General features: G+C 44.2%; 1 long non-coding RNA gene and 1 pseudogene across 2 annotated transcripts in view; both read right to left on the reverse strand.

Annotated features, from left to right (window-relative positions):
- LOC309546218 overlaps positions 1-18,389 on the reverse strand; it is a 1,099,142-nt gene that overhangs the window by 762,684 nt on the left and 318,069 nt on the right. The window contains exon 2 of the long non-coding RNA XR_014224927.1: positions 13,276-13,312. This is a non-coding gene — a long non-coding RNA (uncharacterized lncRNA). The remainder of the gene's footprint in view (positions 1-13,275; positions 13,313-18,389) is intronic.
- Positions 15,043-16,255, reverse strand: LOC309547373 (RNA-binding protein 42-like; annotated as a pseudogene). The gene has a single exon. The product of its transcript is annotated as an RNA-binding protein 42-like (transcript).

The following is an 18,389-nucleotide window of genomic DNA, read 5'->3' on the forward strand; positions in this document are numbered from 1 at the left end:
AAAAGAATATTAGACCTTGACACCTCTGCACACTACCCAGGCAGCATGGGCTGACTAGAGGAACAGTTATTCATGTACCACCAGTACATTTTTATGCTTTCTTACGCATTTATGAATTTTTACGTCTTCTGCTTTCACTGGGACTTACAACTAAACTGCTGGATACTATGGACACCCCAATCTAAGCCCTAAAAGATCTTCACGTAAGGGTAGTATATATGCTCTAGAATTGTTTTCAAGGCACTTGAACTAGGAATACAAATAAAACCATGACCGTAGCATGACACTGAAAATCTCCTGCAATTTGTATCTGTAAACAGCGCGCTATGTTTTTCAGCGCGTTGTAGCTAATTGTTTCTGACTGCCTACCTTGGTGAGTGCATGGAACTGTAAAAGCATGAAAATTCATATTAAAAAGGTGTGTTCTTCACTAGCAGTATCTGGCGGTATGAACACTATGAAAAATGAGGGCATTGCAAGCGTAACATGACCTGACTTTTGAACATGCCTACAAATTATTTCAGGTTTTCACAGTGAACAATTCTTAGCCAATTAAACCAGAAGCTAAAAAACCTTGGGTAGAATATATTGTAGCAAAATATAATGGACAAGTCTTTAGAAACACAAGTGTCCTTGGAATTTAGCAAGGGGCAAGCTGTTATTATTTACCCAGAATACAATGTTGCTTGTGTCTATAGAAACTGAAGAAGCCCGTTGATTCACTTCTACACAGTATGGACTGCAGCCAACAAACTCAAGTACTCTAGTTTTTTTTTTTAACTTAAAATAATGAATTCTGCAATTTCTATGGCAAAAACATTGATTGCATGGTAGTAGCTACAGGCTTTTAGAAATGATCTCACTGACTGTCAGCAAGCAAACCTTTGTTAAGAATACACATATAATATTGATCATCTTTCAAATATCAATGAATATATTTGAAAAGTAGATCTTTCATTTACATATAACATCAAAAGGAACTTGGGAAAATAATTGACATAGGATTGGAGCTTTACCTAAAGTGTATTTAAACCAAAAAACAAACAAATTGAATGAAGGCCTCTTGACCCCTGTAGGGAAAGAGAGCCTTGACGGATGGGGGCATGGCCAGGAGTTGGGACCAAGCAGGAAGATATATGAGTCAAATGGATTGGACGGAGCCTTGGGGATGGGTCTGAGCTCAGTTAAGAGGACCTTCCCAAGGAATTCTGGGTCCTTTTTGAGAAGAATAGCAGTGAAGAGCTAAACCAACCCCCCACCTTTTCATTTCGGTCGGTCTGTCACAGCTTTCGTGGCGGTTTTGACCTTGCAAGCGCTAAAGTTCCGGTAATGAGTTACGCCATTGTTTGTAAATTGGGGGGTAAGCTGTCTGTCAAGCACTGATGGTAAGGACAGCCCCTTCCCCCTTACCCCTTTTTGGAAGTTATGTTAATGACTAAGAGTGCTCACAGTACAACTGTGACTGGCACTGGTCTAGATGTGTTCTGGTTTATTATTGGAAAATAAATAAAAGCTGTGGCCTTGCCCTTTCCAACTTAATTGTGGTAAGCGTGTTTTTTTATATGGGGAGGGGGCAAGGGGGTGTTGGGTCATTACGATAACTTTGTTTCCTGACCTATGCGCCTCAGCAGTCATGTGTTGCTGCTTACCTCTCCTTAGATGCGGTGGCTGAATTAGCTTTCTTTTTTTCAGACTTTCTTTTTATTTATTTTAAACTGATGATCTTGCCAGGAGCACACTTCCTGTCCTAGGGTGACAACCATACTGTATCTAGGAGGAGCAGCATTGTCACCCTAGGACAAAGAGTTTGTCTGGACTACATAAAACCTCCCTCTCTAATGCATAATATAGGAAGATGTGTTTTGTAGCCCACTCAGGCAGCTAGGAACAATGCTAACTGATAACAGTCTGTAGAGGCAAAAAGCACAGTAAGTTATCAGCCTACATGATTTTTAACTGGATTAATATTTTATGTATATGCCAAACAAATATACCAAACTGATGCCAACCATGTATGGGCAGGCTAAGGTGTACGTTTAGTAACCGGTGTTAATTCTTGCATTATCACCGTTCTCCTAAAACGCTCTAACACCGCCGATTTTTACACCTGCTTTGAGGCTGTTGTGTTGACTCCACGTCGGTGATAAGCGGTGTTAGCTAGCAGCGTGTTAGCACTGTGTTAGAGTAAAAGGAATGCGGGGAAGGCTTAACTACCTGCACAGCAGCCATCCTGTGTGTGAAAACCTATGATCCACAGCAAAGGAACATTGATTATTTCTCAGAGCTGTTGAAAAATAAAAAATAAACACATGTAAAAGCACATACACACCCTGACTAATATTCTAAAGTATAAATTTACATATATTATTTTTTTAAACTACTATTCTTCTACCATCCTCCACCCTAAAGGATCATAAGTTAATCCTTAGAACTGAGTTATGGGGATAAAATATAGCAAATTAAAAAAAAAAAAAAAAACACACATTTAAAACCTATACACACCTTTATTAAAATAATAAAAAAAAAATTTTAATATTACCCTGCCATCCCTCCCACCTTAGCTTAATGCATTCATTTCCAGACACATTTCTTTTTTTCTTTTAGGGCTGGTTCACACAATGCCACACGTGAATCGCACAGAAATATACTATGCATTCCTATGTGATAAAGACTGCATGCAAAATGTACTCCATTTGCGATTTGCAGTGGGTGTCAATAGAAAGTTAATGACACCCCAAACGCAAGTTACAAATGCATTGCCTTTTCCCACACCTGCCCGCACTGGACTGCATGGTACAAAAGATTGGATTACAGTGCGGTTTAAAAAGTAGTGAATGCACTACTTTTGGTGCAGCATGGTGTGATTTTAGCCCATTCAAAACGAATTGGCTGAAATCGCACTGCATAGAACCACATGTAAATTGCACAGGAATGCACAGCTCATTTCTGTGCGATGCATGTTTAGGCATAGTATGAACCGGCCCTGAATGGGCTAAAATCGCACTACACTGCATTAAAAGTAGTGCATGCACTACTTTTGTAAACCGCACTGTAACCAGATCGCATGGTACAAAAGTACTATGCGATCCAGTGCAGTCAAACGCACTACATTTTCAATCTGCATTTGGGGTGTCATTACCTTTCTATTGACATCCACTGCAGATCGCAAATGGAATGCATTTTGCATGCCTTTTGATTGCACAGGAACTCACAGTGCATTTCTGTGGGATTCATGTGCTGGCGTGGTGTGAATCGGCCCTTAGAAAAAGTACATATCAATCCTATGTGTCAGCTGCCAAGCATCAGACATGCTAAGGCATGCATTCATCTTTTTTTTTCTTTTTTTTTTCAACCACCGAGTTATACAAAAAAAGGACTTGATTCACCCATTCACACATTCCATTTATGTGGACGGGGGAATCATTTCCACTGAACTATTGTGTTCTGACCACAGGAATACTTCCCTTCTGTCAGAATACTGATCAGTACTGCAGGCTATACCTGGCGGCACTAATTGATCGGGGAAAACCCCGATAGGCTGGTTGTACAAACGTCCATCTACCAATCAACTTCTGTACAACCAGCCTGCCCATACATTGATGGAATTTCAATTGGTCCGTGCTGGACCAGCCAAATTTCGATCCATGTATAACTTGGCTTAAGATAGTGGTCTCATGCAGTAAGAAATATCCACCTCTCTGTCATTGAGGTCTACTGTCATTGAGGTCTACTGCTCTCCACAGATGTCTACTCTGCTCTGCCATTAAATATGATGATATGTGAGTGCTGCAGACACAGGGTTCTAGATGAACTCATACCCTGCAGTCTACAATAGTGTTGTCCTGAAGCACTTACTGACCACAATGAGCAGTGAAATTCCTCTTCTACACTGAAAAAAAGGCCTTAACACCTGGTCTGACTAGGTGTTAAATTCAGGAGATTTAACACCAAGTTTACACTGGTTTTAAGACTCTTCTGAGCTAACACGGGTTACTAAACAGGTATATTCCTATACTAACACTGTAGTTATCACCACGGGCATCCGCAGAACTTTTTCAGGGGGGGGGGGCATCATTTTAAGGTCACCCGTGCTTCGCCCCTTCGATCCTATTAGTAAATACAGCTGGTACTACTTATCGTCCTCCAGGCTGTATAGATAGATCTACTCATTATAACAGCAGTAGATGTAGTATTTATGTAGAGAAATTTGAGATCTGTGACACTATAGGTTCAGCAAACAGGATCCCAGGCGCAGCTGGTACTTGTAGTCCCCCCCAGGCTGTATAGATCTAATTACTATAATATTAGATGTCATATGTCTGTTTTACAATTAGAGATTAGTGACTCCATAAGCAAAGCAGACAGGAGGACCCCATGTGAAGTTGGTACTTGTAGTGCACAGGCTGTACAGATCTGCTCATCATGGTATTATATAACAGCAGTAGATGTCTAATGTCTTATGTGTGCAGTACAAAGGGAGATCTGTGGCTCTATAGGCTGAGCAGACAGGATCCCTGGTGCTTGCAGCTGGTAGCCTGGTACCTGTAGTCAGTGGTGGGATTCAAAAATTTTAGTAACCAGTTCCGACTTTCCCAGCAGAATGACCAGCGTGCCCCCTTTCAATGCACAGTGACCAGCGTGCCCCCCTTTCAATGCACAGTGACCAGCGTGCTCCCCTTTCAATGCAGAGAGACCAGCGTGCCCCCTTTCAATGCACAGTGACCAGTGTGCCCCCCTTTCAATGCAGAGAGACCAGCGTGCCCCCTTTCAATGCACAGTGACCAGTGTGCCCCCCTTTCAATGCAGAGAGACCAGCGTGCCCCCTTTCAATGCACAGTGACCAGCGCTGCGTGCCCCCCTTTCAATGCACAGTGACCAGCGTGCCCCCCTTTCAATGCAGAGAGACCAGCGTGCCCCCTTTCAATGCACAGTGACCACAGCATTGCCCCCAATGATTGCAGAGTGCCAGCCACAGCATTGCCCCCAATGATTGCAGAGTGCCAGCCACAGCATTGCCCCCAATGATTGCAGAGTGCCAGCCACAGCATTGCCCTCAATGATTGCAGAGTGCCAGCCACAGCATTGCCCCCAATCATTGCAGAGTGCCAGCCACAGCATTGCCCCCAATGATTGCAGAGTGCCAGCCACAGCATTGCCCCCAATGATTGCAGAGTGCCAGCCACAGCATTGCCCCCAATGATTGCAGAGTGCCAGCCACAGCATTGCCCCTAATGTTTGCAGAGTGCCAGCCACAGCATTGCCCCCAATGCCCAATGATTGCAGAGTGCCAGCCACAGCATTGCCCCTAATGATTGCAGAGTGCCAGCCACAGCATTGCCCCCAATCATTGCAGAGTGCCAGCCCCATCATTGCCCCCAATGATTGCAGAGTGCCAGCCACAGCATTGCCCCTAATGATTGCAGAGTGCCAGCCACAGCATTGCCCCCAATCATTGCAGAGTGCCAGCCACAGCATTGCCCCCAATCATTGCAGAGTGCCAGCCACAGCATTGCCCCCAATTGCAGAGTGCCAGCCACAGCATTGCCCCCAATTGCGGTATGACAGTATTTAAATGTAATTGATTGTCAGTGAAGAGACAAGAAGACTCACTTTCACTTCTCTCTCTCTGTCTTCACCGGCGCTCAGGTGGTCACTGGTCACACACGTTGACTCGTGGGCATCAGACTTTTTGAGACTGTCATGTCAGAGCAGGCACAGCAGGTCACACAGCCAGGTCACAGCAGGTCAGGTCAGGTCAGGTGACTCTCACTCACTCCGATTCCCGGCCACAGCGCTGCCTCTCCCGCCTCCTCTCCAGTCACGCACGCTGACGAGGCTCCTCTCTCCTCCGCCTTTTGCTGAGCTGACTGACATCAGCAGCAGCCAGCAGGGAATCGGGAATCCCCAGCCCGCCCCGCCCCCTGCAGCTGTCGGAAGGGCAGCAGAGGACAGAGGCCGAGTACGGAGAGAGGAGGGAGCCAGAGCCGGCCGGCGGGCGGGCGGATCAGCGCCGCGCTCGTGCGCTGCTAAGGCAAATAGAATTGTGATATGCAGGATTCCAGGGGGGGGGGGGGGCACTCGCCCTCCCTTGCCCTGCCTTGCGGACGCCCATGGTTATCACAGAGACAACACCGTAAGGTGAAGAGAGGTGATATTTGGTTCCTACCTTAGTTAACACGGTTTACTAAACACGTCGAATTACCACCCTGATTCTCTGTGATAAGGCCTAACACCACTTAACACCCATTTAACACCGGTTACTAAACGTACACCTTAATGTACCTAAGATGATTGATCAATCAACTTGGGTACAACCAGCCTGCCGGATATTACATGCAAACTCACTGTTGGAGGGATTCCCCTGTCAGCACTGTCTGTGATGATGATGATGTGATTTTCTTTCCTCCAACCCATTGGGGAAGTCAGGGGCAGACACTAGTCAGAACCACTAGTCCCCCCCCCCCCCCCAAGTGCCCCAGAGCCTATACTATGTTGCATGCAAAATGCTGCAATGCTGCTTTGCAGCTGGTATGCCTGGGAGACAGGAGTCATACTGGGCCATACACTCTGGAGGCTCTCCAGGGACAGGTAGGCTGAGAGATGGCTGTCAGATATTTGCTAACCGGCGCAGGCGCATTGGCAACCTTCCCGCCAGGAACACACGTTCACCAATGCGCATGTGTGAACGCTCTTAGCGTACGCAATTGGCGTACGCAGGTTCGCCATTGTGCGCATGCGCATTCATTAATTCGCCAGTGCGCATGCACACACTAATTATCTTGGCGCCAATCGGCATAGTTAAACTCAGCAGTCACTCCAGTTAATTGCTGTGTTATCTTCAGCTCTTCTTGTGATCCTGTATTCCTGTGTACCCGTTGTTCCTGATTATTTGACCCGGCTTCCTCTTGCCCTTGCTACTTGCTGCCCGCCCTGACCTTTGGCTCGTCTGACTACTCTCTCGGTTATACTTGTCTGCTTCTCCGCTTCTGGACCGGAACCTGTGCTCTGCCTGGCTGGGTGATCCTGGGGACCATTACCTGGTGCTAGCTTGCAACGTAGTCCATCCCCACCATCAGGGGCCCTGGTGAAAACCAGCTAGCACTTAGACTCCGCACCTCAGGGGAACCTGTGTCCTTGTCAGAGTACTTACCTTAGTGTCCATCCGGCATCCAGCTCTGCTACCTCGGGCTCCCATCAGGTGAGAGTTCTCTCTACTTGTCAGGCTACACTTGCCTACCTGACAATGGCTGAAGCCACACCAGTATGGGCCAGGTCTAAGGTGACCAGAACAGCATGCCACATTGAGGCTTACTATTTTGGAGTACACGCTGCAAGGTGTAATAGCATACCCACTGTAGAAACAGAAATCTGATGAAGAGGAAAACATCCTATTGTTTCACGACCAGCAAGATCCTTGTCCTACAGAATTACTCCCTGTGAGCCATAGGGATCAGGAGGCAGAAAAGGAGCAATGGGGGTTGGGGTACTGCTTGTGAGAAGTAGCAGGATTGTGCTGCTGGTGCTGTGAAGAAGGAAGACATTTTGGGGGGTTCAAGGGGGATGTTTCATCTCCCCCCCATCCAAAGTGAGAATGCCATCATCCAAGAATAGTTACAAAGTGACCCACTCCAAGGTAGCATAGGAAAGGCCTTCCTTTCCCTATCTCCTGATGGTGGCTGGATCCACTGGCCTGTAGGCATTGCTGAAGGGGGAACACCTAATGTGAAAAGTCTGTCCATCCTCCTAAGAAGATGGCATTTCAGACTTGTTGATTAAAAAAGCAAAGCTGTCCTTTACGTGGATCACACAATTCTCCACAGCAGATGTTGACTCTAAAGCACCCGCCTTTATTTTGTTCCACTGTTTGCCATATCTGCAATAATTTTTATCTATCTGGTGACTTTATTCCACTAAACTGGAGCCATAGCTGTGGGGGGGAAATCAAAGGACAAAGGCTGGCTGCATGCTGGCTTTGGTTGTGCCACTTGTTCCTGACACAGGCAGAGCTGCCCTTTGTTTGTGGTCTTTTTAACATTACGTTCTTTTTTATTTCTTATTTAGGAGTGGGAGGCTCATAGTCTGTGAAACTAAGATGTAAGTGGCAGAAACATGACTTGAACATCTGTATGGTGTGTAAAAACTATAACTAAGCCACATATTACCAGATCCAACAACAGCCCATTTTTCATTAAAAGAGTCAATAGTTCATTGTTTAGTGAGTCATATAGCGGTGGCAGGAGGCGGGGTAAGGTATCCAACAATCCGGCTCAGGAACATCTGCACAGACTTAGACAGGGACAAGTGCTATGTGCACAAGGTCTCCTGGGGGACTTAACAAGCTTTTTTTGTCTTCTGGTTAGACATCTTTTTTAACATGAGGCCAATAAACAACATAATGCACCTATAGGATGTATGCCAGAAACTGTAAAAGTGCAGATTGCAATTTGTCAAAGGAATGCCACAGTTTCTGCACCCTATGAATTAATATACTAATAATAATATAATAATAATATATTTATCTACAACATGGAACATATATTAGGCACAGATCTTCACCTGGTCAGTAGAGATGTATAGAACTGTTCGCCGGCGAACAGTTCCCGGCGAACTTAGCATGTTCGCGTTCGCCGCTGCCGGCGAACATATGCGATGTTCGGTCCGCCCCCCATAAGACATCATTGAGGCAAACTTTGACCCTGACTTTACAGTCAGCAGACACATTTCCAGCCAATCAGCGTACCTCCCTCCCACACCCTCCCACCTCCTATAAATAAGCAAGGGCAGCATCCATCTTAGATCATTCTGAAGCAGTGTGTGTAGTGAGAGTAGGGAGAGCTGCTGCTGCTGCTGCTGTTAAGCTAGGGACAGTTAGTCAGTGTTCCTGGTCTTGCAGTGTTCTTGGTCCACTACTGCTGTAATATCAGCACCCCAAAAAGCCCTTCTAAGGGCTGGTATTTGTGTTTTTTTTTTTTTTTTATATATATATATATATATATATATATATATATACCTAGCGTCCCCAAAAGCCCTTTTAAGGGCTGGTAATTGAGTTGTTTCTTCTTATATATATATATATATCTATATCTATCTAGTGTCCCCCAAAAGCCCTTTTAAGGGCTGGTAATTGAGGATTTTTTTTATTTATATATATATACATATATATATATATATATATATATATAGTGTCCCCAAAAGCCCTTTTAAGGGCTGGTAAGGTAATAGAGTTTTTTCTTTATATATATATATATATCTATATATATCTATTGTACACTGCAGTTGCCTGCCCGCTGTGTGTGAGAGGCCACAGACCTACCACAGACTGTACTGTGTGCACACCACACTCATTTCGGGTGGCACAGGCACAGTACCTTGCATTTTAAAAAATATTTTTTTTTTTCCTCTGTCATAATTGCAGTGAGTGCTGTGTCAGGTCCACAGAGTGCACTGTACCCACTGCAGTGCACTGCCCACCACTGATATATATACGGTGGCACAGCATCTTGTTGCAATAAATTGAAAAAAAAAAAATATTTTTTATTATTGCAGTTGCCTGGGCTGCCAGTTACTGTCAGGTCCACAGAGTGTACTGTGCCCACTGCAGTGCCACTGTGTGCCCACCCACCACTGATATATAAGGTGGCACAGCAGCTTGCAAAGTAAAAAAATATATATATATTTTTTAATTGCAGTTGCCTGGGTGCCAGTGACTGCTGTCAGGTCCACAGAGAGTGTACTGTGCCACTGCCCACCCACCACTGATATATAAGGTGGCACAGCAGCTTGCAAAGTAAAATAAAATATATTTTTTTAAAATTGCAGTTGCCTGGGTGCCAGTGACTGCTGTCAGGTCCACAGAGAGTGTACTGTGCCACTGCCCACCCACCACTGATATATAAGGTGGCACAGCAGCTTGCAAAGTAAAATAAAATATATATTTTTTAAAATTGCAGTTGCCTGGGTGCCAGTGACTGCTGTCAGGTCCACAGAGAGTGTACTGTGCCACTGCCCACCCACCACTGATATATAAGGTGGCACAGCAGCTTGCAAAGTAAAAAAAAATATATATTTTTTTAAATTGCAGTTGCCTGGGTGCCAGTGACTGCTGTCAGGTCCACAGAGAGTGTACTGTGCCACTGCCCACCCACCACTGATATATAAAGTGGCACAGCAGCTTGCAAAGTAAAAAAATATATATATATTTTTTAAATTGCAGTTGCCTGGGTGCCAGTGACTGCTGTCAGGTCCACAGAGAGTGTACTGTGCCACTGCCCACCCACCACTGATATATAAAGTGGCACAGTAGCTTGCAAAGTAAAAAAATATATATATATTTTTTAAATTGCAGTTGCCTGGGTGCCAGTGACTGCTGTCAGGTCCACAGAGAGTGTACTGTGCCACTGCCCACCCACCACTGATATATATGCCTGCAAGAGAAAAAGCCAGCCGCAGAGAAGCCGTATTCCTGAAAATATAAGAAAAATGCTGTTTTTTAGGGGTTCTGGACATGCTACAGAGCTGAAACTTGACAGGTACACTTTTTAGACCCCCCAGACACTAAATACAAAAAATGACATGCCTGCCTAAAAAAATGCCCGCTAAATGCCTGCAAGAGAAAAAGCCAGCCGCAGAGAAGCCGTATTCCTGAAAATATAAGAAAAATGCTGTTTTTTAGGGGTTCTGGACATGCTACAGAGCTGAAACTTGACAGGTACACTTTTTAGACCCCCCAGACACTAAATACAAAAAATGACATGCCTGCCTAAAAAAATGCCCGCTAAATGCCTGCAAGAAAAAAAGCCAACCGCAGAGAAGCCGTATTCCTGAAAATATAAGAAAAATGCTGTTTTTTAGGGGTTCTGGACATGCTACAGAGCTGAAACTTGACAGGTACACTTTTTAGACCCCCCAGACACTAAATACAAAAAATGACATGCCTGCCTAAAAAAATGCCCGCTAAATGCCTGCAAGAGAAAAAGCCAGCCGCAGAGAAGCCGTATTCCTGAAAATATAAGAAAAATGCTGTTTTTTAGGGGTTCTGGACATGCTACAGAGCTGAAACTTGACAGGTACACTTTTTAGACCCCCCAGACACTAAATACAAAAAATGACATGCCTGCCTAAAAAAATGCCCGATAAATGCCTGCAAGAGAAAAAGCCAGCCGCAGAGAAGCCGTATTACTGAAAATATAATGAAAATGCTGTTTTTTAGGGGTTCTGGACATGCTACAGAGCTGAAACTTCACAGGTACACTTTTTAGACCCCCCAGATGCTAAATCCAAAGAATTTTTTTATTTTTTTTTAATTTTTCCAATAATTGGCTCTCTATCAAAAAATTATAATTTTTAAGAACTTTTTTTTGCGTGATCCCTCTCCGGCATGCCACAGTCCAGGTGTTAGTCCCCTTGAAACAACTTTTCCATCACTATTGTGGCCAGAAAGAGTCCCTGTGTGTTTTAAAATTCGCCTGCCTATTGAAGTCTATGGCGGTTCGCCCGGTTCGCCGGTTCGCGAACATTTGCCGATGTTCGCGTTCGCCGTTCGCGAACGGCGAATTTTAGGTTCGCGACATCACTACTGGTCAGATCAGATGCAGATCCGATGCCATTCCACCTGAAAGTACCAGTGTTTAGTATGGGTCAGTGCCAGGTGCTGGAACACAGAAAACATCCCCAATGCCAATATGCATTGTTCCCATGGATCCTGGAGGACATCCTGTGGGATGGGATGTGGGGTGGGATGACTGCTCGCCAACTATGCTCCAAGTACTCTGTTTTCATCTTACAAATTAAAAAAGCATATTGATAGGTTAAAATAGGCTTTTTGGTTCATATAGATTTTGCTTTGAAAAAAACATAAACAGGGCAATACAGGTCTGCTTCTTAGCTGTTATTTATTAGGTATTTGTGGCAGTGTCTATATAGTTCTTAGTTTACCTAATTTTAAATAACATATTCTGCACTTGACAATCTTTTTAATTCCCTGCACAGCAGTATTTGGTGGGAGAGGTAGAAACATAAAAATAAATGAATTAGGTAATACTGAATGCACATGTGCTAACAGGAGGAGAACAGTGTGTTTTATTGTCCAATCAACAGGCTTGGAGTGGTTGGTCAAATGCAATAGAGGTCAAGTACCTGGCTGCACTTTCTGGGTTATTCATAAATCTAATGCAAAAGTATTACAGACAACTTTATTTATTCAGTAAAAAAGGATTCAATCTGATTCTTTTTTTTTTTTTTTAAACTCTACTTCTAATTCTAGTATACATGTTTTTCTGTCAACAGAAAATAAACATATATTTTTTATTTTTTGAAAATAGCACAATTGTTTTTATTTACACTGTACATGAGGTCACATCAGCCATCAGACACAGGGCTCTCACAGATCGCAACAGAAAAGAAGGGAGTCTAAGAATTCAGCTAAATGGGAAAACACTTTTAAAAACAACTTTGAGAATTGTATATTGCAAAATAAAACCCAAACCTCAAAAATCAGCCCTTTACTAATACAGTGCCTTGCGAAAGTATTCGGCCCCCTTGAACTTTTTGACCTTTTGCCACATTTCAGGCTTCAAACATAAAAATATAAAACTGTAATTTTTTTGTGAAGAATCAACAACAAGTGGGACACTATCATGAAGTGGAACGAAATGTATTGGATATCTCAAACTTTTTTAACAAATAAAAAACTGAAAAATTGGGCGTGCAAAATTATTCAGCCCCTTTACTTTCAGTGCAGCAAACTCTCTCCAGAAGTTCAGTGAGGATCTCTGAATGATCCAATGTTGACCTAAATGACTAATGATGATAAATATAATCCACCTGTGTGTAATCAAGTCTCCGTATCAATGCACCTGCACTGTGATAGTCTCAGAGGTCCGTTTAAAGCGCAGAGAGCATCATGAAGAACAAGGAACACGCCAGGCAGGTTCGAGATACTGTTGTGGAGAAGTTTAAAGCTGGATTTGGATACAAAAAGATTTTCCAAGCTTTAAACATCCCAAGGAGCACTGTGCAAGCGATATTATTGAAATGGAAGGAGTATCAGACCACTGCAAATCTATAAAGACCTGGCCGTCCTTCTAAACTTTCAGCTCATACAAGGAGAAGGCTGATCAGAGATGCAGCCAAGAGGCCCATGATCACTCTGGATGAACTGCAGAGATCTACAGCTGAGGTGGGAGACTCTGTCCATAGGACAACAATCAGTCATATACTGCACAAATCTGGCCTTTATGGAAGAGTGGCAAGAAGAAAGCCATTTCTTAAAGATACCCACAAAAAGTGTTGTTTAAAGTTTGCCACAAGCCATCTGGGAGACACCAAACATGTGGAAGAAGGTGCTCTGGTCAGATGAAACCAAAATCGAACTTTTTGGCAACAATGCAAAATGTTATGTTTGGCGTAAAAGCAACACATCTCCTCACCCTGAACACACCATCCCCACTGTCAAACATGGTGGTGGCAGCATCATGATTTGGGCCTGCTTTTCTTCATCAGGGACAGGGAAGATGGTTAAAATTGATGGGAAGATGGATGGAGCCAAATACAGGACCATTCTGGAAGAAAACCTGATGGAGTCTGCAAAAGACCTGAGACTGGGACGGAGATTTGTCTTCCAACAAGACAATGATCCAAAACATAAAGCAAAATCTACAATGGAATGGTTCACAAATAGACACATCCAGGTGTTAGAATGGCCAAGTCAAAGTCCAGAACTGAATCCAATCGAGAATCTGTGGAAAGAACTGAAAACTGCTGTTCACAAACGCTCTCCATCCAACCTCACTGAGCTTGAGCTTTTTTGCAAGGAGGAATGGGCAAAAATTGCAGTCTCTCAATGTGCAAAACTGATAGAGACATACCCCAAGCGACTTACAGCTGTAATCGCAGCAAAAGGTGGCGCTACAAAGTATTAACTTAAGGGGGCTGAATAATTTTGCACGCCCAACTTTTCAGTTTTTTTGTTAAAAAAGTTTGAAATATCCAATAAATTTTGTTCCACTTCATGATTGTGTCCCACTTGTTGTTGATTCTTCACAAAAAATTACAGTTTTATATCTTTATATTTGAAGCCTGAAATGTGGCAAAAGGTCGAAAAGTTCAAGGGGGCCAAATACTTTCGCAAGGCACTGTATGTTACATACACTGTTTAAAGTGATGTGATAAATTCATCGGGCCTGTAGGTGGTGCTGCAGGACACTCGCTCTTTAGGATGGGCAGATGGCTGAAAAAACAAAAATGTAGCACACAGCACCCTCTGCTGGGCACAATGAATAATGCAAGCAATGGGAACTGGCACCCTCTGCTGGGCACAATGAATAATGCAACCAATGGGAACTGGCGCCTTCTGCTGAGCACAATGAATAATGCAACCAATGGGAACTGGCACCCTCTGCTGGGCACAATGAATAATGCAACCAATTGGAACTGGCTTTACTGTGCTAAAAAGCACAATGGCAGCACCCATTGGAGGAATAACTGGATCTTAAGAGACAGACTGGAGCAGAGTTTTAGTATTTTTCCCCAGAGAGCTGTTAGAAGCTGAACAGTTTGTATCAGGCAAAGGTTTCTGTAAACAATGGCAGAGTGACAGCTGCCCTGGTGGTGCAGTGTTAATGGGGGGGGGGATAGAGTTCCCCCATCATTGCCCAATTACCTGCAGTCAATCTCTTCTGCGTTACAGGCATGGACTGCCTATGTCAGCTGGAGGGCACACAAGGGCACGCTTGCTGATGCCCCCTCCGGGTAGAACCTACCTTGGGCCTGCAAGAATGCAGCAAAGTAAATACACTTTTTTTTTTTTTTAAAGATGAGGAGGACAAGAGCAATGCAAAGGTGGCTGATAACTGATTGCCTGGAGTTGGGCTTTAAATTAACTTAAATTGGTTCACAAAGTTCAGATTAAGAATAAAAGTTAAAAAAAAAGGGGGGGAGGGGGGTACACGTCTCTCTGCACTGGACTTGCCAGCAGCAAGCAGGTATTAATATTAAATTGTTCGGCTTTTCCCGGGAGTCTGCTAGTAAACAAGTGCTCTACGATTATCTCAGGCCAAGCTTCTTCTTTTCTTTCTGTTTTTTGCGCACCACGTCAATGTTATGATCCTTCCACATACTCTTCCTAAGTTTGATGGGACGGGAGCCCATGTATTTACCATTCATCTCTCTCATGGCCCGGACGTAATCGTTGGGATCTTTGAAGCTGACGAAGCCATAGCCTTTGGTTTTGCCCGTCCTCTTGTCTCGGATCACCTTGGCTTTCAGGAAAGATGGGTAGCGGCTGAAGGCCCGCGCTAGGATGTCATCGTTCACCTTGTTTCCCAGATCTCGGCAGAATATCCGAAAATCATCAGTGTCCCATTCCAGGAGGCTCTGATCTTCCCAGCTTGTGCCGGCGGCCGTTCGAATACACCGTTTCATCGTCTCAGGCTTGGACTTCTTTTTATCCTCCTGTACCGGCTCCTGCACCACCTCTGGCTGTACAGGCTCAATTTCGGCCATGCTGGGTCCAATCACGGATTCCTCATATGTCATGTCCTTGTCTTCTGGCACTTCCTCCTCTACTTTCCGTACTGGAGGAACCGTATAGACTGTGGGGGCTGCTTGGATGACTGTGGGGTTAAGTTTAGGAGATGAGTGAACCACGGGATGAGCAGGAGGGGCAAAGGGCCCACCGGTGCTGGCGGAGGGCTGGGGCAGATTGTCATCGGTGGAGGCGGCATCATCGGAGGAGGGCCGTGCATCGGATGAGACATCAGGGGCTGCGGAGGAAGCATGCCTGGATGCCGAGGACCCAATGCTCGTTGCTGCTGCAGGACGTGCGGGATGAAGGACGGTCTGGGCTCGATTGGCCACTGTAACGCATGTGGAATAAAGTTGGGCATCATTATCGGGGGCCTCAGTAGCGGAATGGCTGGTCCAACAAAAGGTAACGGAGGAACCATCAGGGGCCCCACAACGCTGGCCGCCACAGCCGCTCTGGCCTACAGACTCTGCTGCACCTGGCTGTAGGTGTTTGTGGCTATCACGGGGCGTCCAACAGGAACAGTCGGCACGGTGGGAACACCCTGTACAGTCGCTACCGCCCGTATGGCCAACGGAATGGGCAGCGGGACGGCGTCTCCTGGTGGCAGGGCGACTGGCGCTCCTAGGACTTCTTGGTCAAACAGAGCCATCTCCGCCTCCATCGCCTTCATTTTATCCTTCCCGCTCTTCCCCGTCATCTTCGCTTCTCTTCAGCTCTCTCTCTCTCTCTCTCTCCCAGTCCTGTAATCGTCTCTACACAGATCGGCGCACAGCGAAATCGTTACTGCCTGTCTTCCGTATGTCAGCGCGATGGAGGGGCTGGGAACGTGCTGAGACGCAGCGTCATGCCGCCATCTTTGTGTGGTTAAAGAGTGAGGGAAAAATAATAAACATATATTTAGCAAAAAAATAATAATAATAATCATTAGTGTTTTGTGGCTACTTACTTGAAAGAGAAATTGCAGAGGTCATCACGTCCCACTACCTTATGCCTCCTAGCTCTAGTAAGTCTAGACCTATGATGCCAGGCAGGAGGCCCAGGGCGCATGTCCCAGTTGCTTTGGTCTAGAAACAACTATCGAAAAAAAGATGATTTCTGATTGGTTGTTATGGCTTACCTCACTTTCCAAATTGCTTTTTACCTAGCCAAATAATCCTAGTTGAATAATTGTCATTGATATAATGTTTAGAGGCAGTTTTTACGTTCAATGTTCTGTTTCATTTGGTTAAAGTGGAAGTAAACTCTCCCACACAACTTTATCCTATTGTAATCCTCATAAAGCTTGAGGTCATTGTAGCCATATTAGTGCGGGTATAACAGAGGAACTTGGAATCATTAATTTGTCAAATCATAAACTTTCTGAACCAGAAATAACAGTCCTCTCCAAAGGCCTCACATTCTGCCCAACCACCAAATTCGATAATTTACAGGTATTGTCAGATATGGAGGAATTCTTCAGGAGACTAAGGCTCAAAGAATATTTTCACAGTAATGAAAGGTATCCTAAGACAACAGAAGGTGACAAAAAGAAAAGGAACAGCAACTTCACACCTCCACAAGGACGCAACCCCAAACTGGACACCTATATTGACACCTTCAGACTGGGAGTTACATCCCTGATATCCACCCAGCAAAAGAAAATGTTATACAACCTTTCACCACTGGAGCGAAGAGCTGTACACGATTTGCGCAATAATCAGGCCATCACCATCAAACCAGCAGATAAAGGGGGAGCAGTCGTTGTGATGGATACAAACAAATATATACAAAAAGGCCAGATGCAGCTGGCAAATACTAATTACTATAAAAAACTGGATTATGATCCAACCCAGGATTTTACTAAGCAATTAAAAGGTCTCATTAAAACTACACCAACCCACCTACATTCAGAACTTATCAATGCTTTTCCGGATAATCCAGAAATTTGGGACTTCTACATGCTGCCCAAGATTCACAAGCCAGGAAATCCAGGCAGACCCATCATAACAGGTATGAATACACTAACCGGACATATCTCAGGCCTTGTAGAAAATATTTTAAAACCATTAGTCATTAATACTGCGAGTTTCCTTCAAGACACAACTGACTTTCTTAACAAACTAAACAATATACAACAATTACCACCAAATACACTTCTAGTCACTATGGATGTAGAATCGCTGTATAGTAACATCCCTCACAAGGATGGATTGGCTGCATGTCACAGATTCTTATCATCCTCACCAAACCACAAATACAGTGCTGAGGATGTCACACAGCTCATCAAATTCATTCTTACACACAACTACTTCACTTTCAATAATGACATCTATCTCCAGTGTATGGGTACTGCTATGGGAAGTAAAATGGCACTCCAGTATGCAAACTTATTTATGGCTGATCTGGACGACAAATTCCTGAACAGCATACAACATAAGCCATACAGATATTATCGCTATATTGATGATATCTTCATCATATGGACAGATGGTGAGGAAAATCTCAAACAATTTTTTTCATTGATCAACACCTTTCACCCATCCATCAAATCTATCAAACTTAAAATGGATTATTCTAACAGGCATGTCAACTTCCAAGACACCACAGTATACATCAGGAATGACAAGCTTCATACTTCGATATACAGGAAACCGACTGACCGATGCAGCTATCTCCACAGTTCCAGTTTTCACCCCCAACACACTAAACGGGCCATTATACACAGCCAGGCCATCAGATACCACCGAATATGTTCAGACCCAAGAGACAGAGATAAACATCTCAGAACACTAGCAAACTTCTTCCGTAAGAAAGCAAAAACCAAACCATCAACACCAGCATAAACACAGCCTTGAAAACCCAAAGAGAAAATCTTCTCCAATAC

This window comes from Pelophylax lessonae (assembly GCF_965119305.1).
Source record: "Pelophylax lessonae genome assembly, chromosome: 2".
Taxonomy (NCBI): domain Eukaryota; kingdom Metazoa; phylum Chordata; class Amphibia; order Anura; family Ranidae; genus Pelophylax; species Pelophylax lessonae.